At 43.9% G+C, this 10,633-nt stretch overlaps 1 pseudogene; it reads right to left on the reverse strand.

Moving 5' to 3' along the window:
* Positions 1-400: 400 nt before the first annotated feature.
* Positions 401-10,423, reverse strand: LOC147024092 (uncharacterized; annotated as a pseudogene).
* Between the last annotated feature and the right edge of the window lie 210 nt (positions 10,424-10,633).

Here is a 10,633-nt window from a genome sequence, read left to right on the forward strand (position 1 = left end):
GAATGTATTCTTTTTGGTCCCACTCACCGGAAAAATGATGTTGCCATTTTTTCTGTTGACCTTTAGTGACCTTGCCTCAAGGTCAAAGGTCATGCATCATTACAATGACCATACTTCATTCAAAGTATCTCGACCTTGGTGCCAAAATGTGGCAAAATTCACAATGAACATTGGATATGACATTTGTTTCGTCATTTGACCATTAATTTTTTTGGCAACATGCAAATGAGCTAATTAGAGATCAACATATGTATAGTTAGCATACATGTACCTCATTAAACATATATCCGGGCCATATATACATATATATATATATATATATATATATATATATATATATATATATATATATATATATATATATATATATATATATATATATAGCCAGCACATCCCGTCTCTAGATAATGTTAATTATTAGTAGTTCGTCACAAATTTGTACTCGGTTTGTACTCAGTTTGTACTCGTCTTGGCGTTTTGACTTGTAGGAGTACATGATGTTTTGACTCATGACTAGGACATCTTGGTGAACGCTGGCTGAACGTACTGCTGTGTGAATGCTCGTGGCTGGTCCTTGCAGTAGCCAACGGATGAAGGACTATAGGGCTTTAGGCACATGCTTTTCTGAATCATCAATTGTCAATTCTCCATCAAATTCCCATGATTTCTTGACCTCATCAGCTGTAGCTTCTCTTAGAATCGAAGCACTATGAAACAGTTGGTGTATTTTACTATCAGTATTCTTTGCCATTGCATCTTCTATGGCGGCATCACGCCGTGAACATTGTCTATATGGGAGGATATTTTTTGCCTCACATCACGTACTTGTGGTAGTATGTTCACACCCTGTGTGTTCAAGAATGCTGCAGTACGTGCTGTGTAGTTCCTACATGTTGAGCTCCGTACCATCTGTGAGAAGGCTTTTGACCGGGCTAAGAAACTCAATGTCTGATGCAATTACACCAACATTTGTGTCTTCTGCTGGCCGTTGCCTGTCCTGGCTGTCTCGTTTTGGTGCTCGCTGAACATGCTTCACCCAACTTGCCAGGTGATACTCCACTTCAATAGCACGAGTGTCGTCCGCATTGAGAGCAGCACTTCGTTGCACTTTCCATGTCTCATTGGCACTCTGTTCAAAAGCTTTCAGTATTTTCTCCCCTGCAATGAATGAGGAAACCTCGTGTAATTCTTGACTGTTATCTTGTAGACAAAAGAAGCACAACTCCTTATTGTATCTTGGGGTTGCAGATCGTGTGAAACGGAGAGTGTCAGTTTGGTTAGAAGCAGCTACTGCTTGTTCGTTTTGATTACTTGCACGAGAGCAGTTAGGGCGACGACGTTTTTTTTTCTGAAGTTGCAGACTTTCTTGCTGTTGACATGCCTTCTCATAACGCTTTCTAGCGCGTTCAAGGTGACCGGTGTGACACGTCTCACTGTAGCTTTTGTGGTGCCATTTTGCTTTGTTGGCTTCCAAGTCTGTGTCTGTAACATTTTCCAATCTGCGGTTAATCTCGGGGAATTCACCATCTCCATACTGCCTACGTTTGTGAACGAAACTCAAAAACCTTGAATATGATTCAGATTCTGGCTCTGTTACAAGTCTATCACTGGCAAGCCTTTGACATACTATGCAGAGTTTGAAATTGGTCTCCTGCCGTGGTCTTTTGGCGTTGGAAGGACTGTCCGGTCTCTGAAATTCCATCTTCAAGCTGATGTCCAGATGATTCACATTTCTGTCACAGACAAATATTAAAAACCATTATTGGGGCAAGGGCAAATCGATCATATAATTGAAACAAGTCAAATAATTATTAATCAAATAATCCAAAATTATAATTAATGTGTACAGGGTTCCCGCGGCCTGGAAAATCCAGGAAAAGTCATGGAATTTCATTTTCAATTTCCAGGCCTGGAAAGTCATGGAAATTGACTGGAAAGTCCCTGAAAAGAACAAACATAATATATGTAATGGGCTTTATGTGTATGGTGAAGACTATATGCGAATTATGCATATTTTTTATCTCTAATTATGTCATTTATATGATAATTTGTCTGTTGAAAAACATCTGAGAGGTCAAATGACAAAACAAATGGCATATTCAATGTTCCTTGTGAAATTTGGCAGATTTTGGTACCAAGGTCGATATACTTTGAATGAAGTATGGTCACTGTCATGACGCTTGACCTTTGACCTTGAGGGAAGGTCACTAAAGGTCAACAGAAAAAATGGCAACATCGTTTTTCCGATTAGTAGGGCGCAATAGAATACATTTATGGTGGTTGCGCAAAATTAATATGAACTGCACACGAACTCCAAATCGAGCACATAGCCCCCCCCACCCACCCTCCACCATTTCTGCCATTATATCGACATTGCAGAGTTTGGGTTATGATCCCGACAGATGTTTTCAAACGTTCAAAAGTCTCGGTGAAAATAACTGGATGATAACAAAAAACTGATGATTTTTGGCAACAAAAAACGGGAAACCCGAATAGGCACACAAAATGTACAATCTCAAACATTAACACCATCGAACATTTATATCGACACACACACATACACACACACACACAGTACAATCTCAAACATTAACACCATCCAACATATAAACCAACACACACACACACACACACACACACACACACACACACACACACACACACACACACACACACACACACACACACACACACACACACACACATATAAACCTACACACACACACACTGTACAATCTCAAACATTAACACCATCGAACACATATACCTACACATACACGCACACACACACATACACAAACACAAACACAAACACACACACATGTACAGACACAAACACATAAATACACACACATACTCATACACATACACATACACATACACGCACACACACACACATTGTACAGTCTCAAACATTAACACCATCCAACATATAAACCTACACACACACACACACACACACACACACACACACACACACACACACACACACACACACACACACACACACACACACACACACACACACACACACTGCACAATCTCAAACATTAACACCATCCAACACATATACCTACACACACACACACACACACACACACACACACACACACACACACACACACACACACACTGCACAATCTCAAACATTAACACCATCCAACATATATACCTACACATACAACCACACACAGATATATATCTACGTCTCAGATCCCTGGTCAGAGTCCAAGTCTCACATCCATAGAGCAAGACTGGAAGCACCAAGGACCTGAAGACTCGGACTTTCGTCCTCCCACACAGGTACCGGCAGCGCCATTTCCTATGATCCAGTGAATCCATGACTCCCCAGGCCCGACACAGACGTCTGTTGACCTCTGGCTCACAGCCGGCAGAGACATAAAAAACACTGCCAAGGTAAGTGAATCTCTCAACGACCTCAATGTCCTCAACACAAACACGCACAGACAGGACAGCAGCATCCATGATGTCATTGAAAGCCTGGATCTTAGTTTTGACCAAGGAAACCCGTAATCCCAGCGGTTCCGACTCCTCATTCAGCACCTCGAGGGCCCCCAAAAGGATATTCAGAGTCTCCACAAAGATGACTGCATCATTTGCGAAATCAAGGTCAGAGATCTTGACATTCCCAAACGATGCGTCACAGCTTGATCTCTCCGACATCCTCCCTAAAATCCAGTCCATACAAGTGCTGAAAAGTGTGGGGGCCAGTACACACTCCAGTAACAACTGGAAATAAGTCAGAGATGGTACCACCATATCTCACAGCACTCCCAGTACCAGAGTAGAGTTCAGACATCAGATCGATCAGTTTTGGTGCACCCCATGAAGACCAGGAATCCTCCAGAGGGCATCCCAATTCACTGAATCAAATGCTTTACAGAAACGATGGGTGGTACTTGCTCGTGTATAATATTCTTAGAGATGTCTTTCTCGTACTCTCTTTTGGCTTACGGAGTTATTTTCTTATCTTGCCTCTGTTTACTACGATAGTGATATATATATATATATATATATCTAACTCCAGTCCTGTTATTTTAGACCTAATAAATGCCTTCTGCTTCTGCTTAATAACATTCCTTTTCTCATGACTCAATCACCCGTAAACATTAAAATGATTCTGCACTCTGAAGCAGGTTCTCCTCAAGGATTTACCTGCACTTGGCTCCATTCATTGTTCCCTCTATCGTTACAAGTCTCCCAGTCCCTGCTGCTGAAAAGCATCCCCATAGCATGATGCTGCCACCACCATGCTTCACGATAGGGATAGTGTTTGAAGGGTGATGAGCTGTGCTCGGTTTCCGCCAGATGTAGCGCTTTGCATTCAGGCCAAAGAGTTCAATTGTCGTCTCATCAGACCACAGAATCTTTTCCCTCATGCTCTCCGGGTCTTTCAGGTGCCTTTTTGAAAACTCCAGGTGTGCCTTTTTCTCAGGAGTGGCTTCTGTCTTGCCACTCTCCCACAAGGCCTAGATTTTGTGACGTGCTGCAGAGACTGTTTTACTTCCGGCAGGTTCTCCCATCTCAGCCAAGAAATTCTGTAGTTCTGTCAGAGTGGTCATTGGGTTCTTGGTCATCTTCCTGACCAGGGACCTTCTTGCCTTGTTGCTCAGTTTGGTCAGATGGCCAGCTCTAGAAAGAGTCTGAGTAGTTCCATATTATTTCCATTTCCTAATGATTGTGCTCAGTGTGCTCTTGAGAACTTTCAACACTCTAGATATTGTTTTATATCCTTCCCCAGATTTAATCCTCCTCACAATTCTATCTCGGAGTTCTCCAAACAGTTCCTTGGACTTCCTGGGAGAGTTTCTGCTCTGACATGCACTGTCAACTATGGGACCTTATATAGAAAGGTGTTTCTTTCTAAATCATGTCCAATCAATTGTATTGGCCACAGGTGGACTACAATCAGGTTGTAGAGACATCTCAAGGACGATCAAAGGAAATTGGATGCACCTGAGCTCAACTTGGAGTGGCATAGCAATCCATCCATCAGGAACATACTCTGCACAGAGCATCAGTGGTGCTTAAGCAGTCTCCTGGGCAATTGGGCACAATCCTGAATGGGTCGCCACTCCGACACAGGATACTCAAATGGCTTAATCATCCCAGCAAGCGGGAACTCATTTTGTCGACCTTGGAAGGATGACAGGCTGAATCAAACCCACCTGGTATTAATTTAACGGAAGCAGGATTTGAACTCAGGACCCTCAGATGCAAAGCATGCCACCCTAACCATTCAAGGCAACACCAGGCATACCGGAAGACTCAAAAGGCCCAAAACACCCTGAATAACCAAATGACCCCAAAGACCCAGAATAAAATATAATTAAATAAATAATAACAATGAATATTGTTACGGCTGTGGAAATTCGCATTACACCATAAAGGGCCCTCCGGTGAGATATCTCCACAGGTACATGTGTAGTTAGCCCAAACCCGTTGTATAGAGGGAATTTATGTGATCCATTCGGGCTGCGATCCTCCAGTTAGACATTTTTCTGTTCTATCTTTTATTTCAAACAAACAGCATCTCAACAACCATGCCATCCCCATCGCAGTGCCAACAACGCCACCTCCACCATCTACGCTATCACATCTTCGCCACTACGCCCGCTTCTGAACGGCAAACAAAGGCGCCAAGGAAGGAACTGTGAGGATGCGCGGGTTTTCCCGCCTGTTTCTCCCGTTTGAGTTCTCCGCACTCGGTGTGGGGGAGGTGCGATCTGAGCCGGGGGTCAAAGGTGAGAAAAGGTGGGGGCCTCTTTTTGGGGGAATAATTCCCTGGCTCTGAGCCAAGACTGACTTCCCCGGCCCTCGCACGGGGCGGGGTGGAGGGAGAGCGTGAGGGAACGCCCCTTTTCGGGAACCTTGTCGAAGGAAGGTGGAGCCGAAAACATGGCAGAACGAAGGGCGGAGCCCCGCGCTACAAAAGGTGGACAGGACAGACCTTGGGGGGGGGAGGGTTTGGTCGTTGGTTGGGCGAGGGTTGGTCGAGTTGGTACGAGAGTGGTTTTCGAGGGAAGAGGACCTGCGCCCGCGGCTTGGCAAGCGACCCTGTCACGAAGGCATGGACGGGAGACGCGGCAGCGCCAGCTGTGTGAGGTGGACCTGCGCGTCCGGACGGGGAGTGCCGGAGAGGGTTCGCCGGCCGCGAGAGAGGTCGGGGCCAGGCGCGACCACGCTGACGGTCATGGGAGAGGGACTCACCAGCCACAAAAGGGAAGTCGCGACTTCCTTTCTTTCTTTTCTTTGGGTTTGTGTAAATGACTGTGGGTGGCGCCTGTCCGACAAGTAGAACTGTTTAAGTGTTGCCGTGTGTACGCGTATTCGGTTTTAACTCTTTCTTTCGCTTTATATGTGCATTTTGATTATTGTGACTGTAAATACGTGCCTTCCGTGCGTGTGTGTGTGTGTGTGTGTGTGTGTGTGTGTGTGTGTGTGTGTGTGTGTGTGTGTGTGTGTGTGTGTGTGTGTGTGTGTGTGTGTGTGTGTGAATAAACGTGCTTGTGTGAACTTGTTCCCCATTTCGCTGCGTCCCTTCCTTTGTTTGACTCTCCATCCTGCTTCACGTAAGGGGTTTGTAGTGGGTGCAACATCCCGGTAATTAATCGGAACCGTCAAGGCCGACGATAACACCGCTCAGTTATCACTGTAGCACGGAACGAACCGCTTAAGCACTTCGTGTCCAGAGTCGGCCTGTGGCGTGCTACGATCGCCCGGTCGACCATTCGTGCAGGTACTTAGGTAGATCGAATTTGGCGAGCAACCCTATCCTGCGTGGTTGGGCAATTGGCACGATCGTGGTGAGGTTAAACCCCCACCCGTGATTAGCGCCCGGCGTTGTTCCGAGAGGTTCACGACTGAATTGTCCGTTCCGGTGGGCGAGGCGGCCGCCATTCGAGTCGAGCGGCCGATCGCACGCCGGCGGGCGTGAATTCGTAACAATATAATGAAACAATTAAATATATAATTAAACAAGGCCGTTAATTATCTTCAAAAGGGGTGTTTTAATTTATTCAGACACCCAATTTTCACTCTTGCACTTCCTTGGAGTTTTCTTAGTATGCGTGTTAAGTTTCAGGCTGTTAGGTTTTATCATTTTGGAGTTTTGGATGACACACACACACACACACGTACACACGTATAGATGGGATGCCCCAGGGACATTTTATTTTCAATTAATATGTTACCAAGCTATGTGTAACGAGAACATGCCCAACAGGGATGAAAAAATTTCCCCCGGAGAAACGCTTCTTTCTCGGGAGGAGAAAGTACTTGGAATCGACGTTGATTCTGGTTCACCTCTTGATTCCTTTTGATTCCATGGTTGGAATCGAGAAGTTTGGAATTGATTTTGGAATTGAACAACCCACCACTACATTTTAGTTGTAATTATAATAAAGCCATATTATATGACGCTGCCTTCCCTTCCCCTCCAGCACATGCTTGCCTCCATCAAAACCCACTTCACCTCTCACAACTCTCCAGGCATCTCCAGGCGATGTTCGTGCCTTTATTTAATTACAACTAAAACGTGATAAGTTCTGAAATCTCTCAATCAAAGCCGAATTTCACATTTTAAACTGCAGAATTGAGCTTAGCAGCAGTTCCAACTGCTAGATAAAGTGTTCATTTCCTACAAAAAAAAGTCTTCAGACGTCTTTGTGCGGTGTTTGGTATGACCGGGCATATCTTAATCGCCATTTCAGCCACATGATTATTGTAAAACCGAAGATGATACAAACACAGCAGTCACTTCAATCTTCTCAGGAAACACTCATCTCTCCAGATAGCACACAGGAAAATGGTCCAAACCCAGCTCACGTTCCCTGTTAGTGGGCCAACAATTAATCCAACGCTTGACAAATTGGTAATTTTTATTTAATTTTCAAATTTCACTCCAGATTTCGACACCCATCGAGTCCAAGACATCCGACTCCCAAATCCAAAACAACATTCCGACCATGTCCTACATCGAGTCCATGAGAGCAGGTCGTGCGGCCAAGGCTAGGCATGTTTCAATAGGCTGAATCAAAATGGCGACCAAGACCCCTGCAAGGGCTGACCAAGGAAAAGACTTTCACTGAAGGTAAGCCGGTTATTATCTTCAAAAAAGGGTGTCCAAATCAACCCAAACATCCAATTTCCACCCATGCACTCCCCTGGCATGCATGGACATTTATTATATTAGTGTTGCCCCAAAGGGTATGCAAGATGATTGCAGTGTGTGTCCGTGTGTGTGTGTGTGTGTGTGTGTGTGTGTGTGTGTGCATGCGTGCGTGTGTAACTTGCTGTTGTTGGCTGCTATCTACACATGTGAGTGAGTCTCAGGAGGTGGAACAGAGACCAACAACCTCTCAAAGTATCCACCTCCATTAATGTGTCTGACTGTGTCTACAATCTACATCTATATATTTTCACTTTTAAAACGTTTTTCTCTGCAACTGTTTGTCCGATCGATGCAAACCCTTAAACATAAGAGGGACTCCCGATGGAGAATATTTTATTGCTGATGCTGATGTCAATGATCACATGGTATGGAAGCCATGTTATATACAATATACATATATACATATACATCTCAATATCTGAAAAGTTATGGACGGATTCGGACGAAACTTGGATACATTTTTCCGATTAAATTTTGGTTCAGGTCCGAATCCAGATCCGGCCGATCAGAAGGATACAAAATAAATTAATCAGCCTGGCGGTGGAATGCACTCCACTGAGTGCCCTTCTAGTTATTATTGCAATTCCCTCAATATAATTTATGCATAATAATTCGTTATTTTGATAAATAACGACCCCGAACTTATCTTACTGAAGGTAAATATGAGGAAACGTTTTAACGAGTGGGTAGCAGGGGTTGGATCCAGGAATTGAATACTTATTGAGGAAAGCCATTTCAGATTTTTATTTGTAATTAATTTGTAAAAATTTCAAAAAACATGTTTTCACTTTGTCATTATGGTGTATTTTGTGTGGATCGGTAACAATTTTTTTTTTTTTTTTAATTCAATCCATTTTAAATTCAGGCTGAACACAACAAAATGTGAAAATATCGAGGGGTGTGAATACTTCCTGAAGGTGCTGCATTATCAATGCACTCACCACCGTGGTCAACACATTTCTGCCAACGTTCATGTAGTATTGAGATGCCATCACAAGAGAACTATACATCTCAATGATTCAACCAGAGCTTCATAGCAGCATTGTCATCATCGTCGGAAGAGAAATGTTCTCGATGAAGGCGTTCCTTAAGGGGATGTCACACCTTGACATTTTAGCCAGCGTATGACAAGGTATCAAAATGTATGTAAAACGCTGGCGTACGCTGAACTATTGATGTTTTTTTAAGTTTTGCACGTATAATAACGTGTTGGACGTATGCATAACGTATTAGTAACGTACACAGAACGTTTCAATCACATATAGATAACTTATACCAACAAATGCTGAGCGTGCTGTCAGCGTTCACAACCTATGCCCAACGATAGTCTAACTTATGCATAGTGCGCGGCAGCATATCGCCGACGATCACGTGGCGTAGGCTATTCATAGGCTGCGGCTCGACGATTCAAATCATAACCGCACTAGACATCGAAGTGTGAAGCCGCTATCACACCTTGACGTTTTAGCCAGCGTATGCCGACGTATGAAAAATTTGCCGAACCAAGCTGGCACATGTCGAATACGTTATGGGTAATTTTTCTATACGTTAAGTGCACGCTGGCATACGTCGTAGTACGCTGGCATACGTCATCATACGCCGAGTACGTCGAGAAATTTTCAGCATGTTGAAAATTTCTCGATGTACACGGCGTATGACACATGTTCCGCATACGCTGGCATAAGTTGTAGGCACGTTACGCGATCGTTGACACACGACGATACACATTACTTGTACGTTACTCATAAGTCGAAGCACGTCGAGGTAATGATTAGTGTCAGTGTTCCAGACTCCCTGGTTTTTTTTATTTTTTTTCGGTATGACGGTGATGTTGACACTTCGATTTTTAGTGCGGTTATGATTTAAATTGTTGAGTGGCAGCCTATTAATTATATTAAATCATAACCGCACTATAAGTCGAAGTGTCAACATCACTGTCATGCCAAAGAAGAAAAAAAAAATGAAAACCAGGGAGTCTGGAACACCGACGCTAACCATTACCTTGACGTGTTTAGACTTATGAGTAACATACAAGTAACGTGTGCCAACGATCACGTAACGTGACTTCAGCTTATGGCCAGCATTATGCGGAACATGTGAGTCATACGCTGGCATACATCGAAAAATTTCAAGCATGGAAAATTTGTCGACGAGCTCGGCATACCACGACGTATGCCAACGTACAAAGACGTATGTCAGCGTGCTCTTCATGTATACAAACTTACCCATCACGTATTCGACACGTGCCCGCGTTTTAGCCAAATTTTGCATACATCAGGCATACGCTGGCTAAATCGTCAAGGTGTGACAGGGCCTTTAAGTTTGGGGAAAGAGATGAAAATCTGACAGTCAAGATGGCAGAGGGCACTGGGCAACATGACATTGTCAAACGTATCACTGAGCCATCGAGTGTCAGCTTCATGAAACTTCACACCCAGT

The sequence above is a fragment of the Eptatretus burgeri genome, chromosome 7 (assembly GCF_056783735.1).
Source record: "Eptatretus burgeri isolate ZD-2024b chromosome 7, Ebu_testis_v1, whole genome shotgun sequence".
NCBI classification, from domain to species: Eukaryota; Metazoa; Chordata; class Myxini; order Myxiniformes; family Myxinidae; genus Eptatretus; species Eptatretus burgeri.